This window comes from Octopus bimaculoides, chromosome 10 (genome assembly GCF_001194135.2).
Source record: "Octopus bimaculoides isolate UCB-OBI-ISO-001 chromosome 10, ASM119413v2, whole genome shotgun sequence".
NCBI classification, from domain to species: Eukaryota; Metazoa; Mollusca; class Cephalopoda; order Octopoda; family Octopodidae; genus Octopus; species Octopus bimaculoides.
Genome location: NC_068990.1, coordinates 361986 through 362943, shown reverse-complemented (window position 1 = coordinate 362943; position 958 = coordinate 361986).

The following is a 958-nucleotide window of genomic DNA, read 5'->3' as shown; positions in this document are numbered from 1 at the left end:
TATATATATATATATATATATATATATAATACAAATGATATGTGAGCATATGCATATATACATACATATATGTACATACCTACATCTACAAGTATATATAGATGCATATCCAGGTACAGGAACGGGAACATAAACAAAGCACAAAAAACGAACTTTTTTACGGACAACAGAATGAACACATAGGAAAACAAACAATCCACATATGGAACTTTTCCTTCATCAGCTGCTTCTATTCTAAACTGGGCGTTTCGAAGATGATGCAGAACGCGCTCTTAGAATAGCTCTTCCCGCAAACCAAATTAAATAAAACCTGCTATGCGGAGGATTCCAAAGTGGCAAACAGACACCAAGACAGGGAAAACTAAACAGTGAAAGAAACGTTGAGGGCCGTTAAGCCGAACGAGATGAGATACTGAACGCTGTGATGCGACGAACTTGAGAAGAGAGAGATAGCAGTTCGTGTTGCCTTTATTCTAGCGAAAAGGAGAGAGGAAGAGGTGACCACAGGTCACGTGTGATCAACGAGAAGTGGTAGAGAGAGGAAAAGGGAGGAAGTTGAACAAAGGTGAGTGACGAGAGACAGGGAGGGAGAGTAAGAGGTGTTCATTCTGTTGTCCGTAAAAAAGTCCGTTTTTTGTGCTTTGTTTATGTTCCCGTTCCTTTTTTGTCCACGTTTTGTTGACGTCCTGTACCCGGATATGCATCTATATATACATGTAGATGTATGTACATATATGTATGTATATATACATATGCTCATATATCATTTGTATTATTATATTAACGAACGCCACGCGTCCATTTGCAAGTAAGTTTTAACTATATATATATATATATGTGTGTGTGTGTGTTGTGTGTGTGTGTGTGTGTGTGTGTATGTCTGTGTGTGTGTGTGTGTGTGTGTGCGCGCATGTGTGTGTGTGTGTGTGTGTGTGTATAAGCAATAATAAATCTCTGA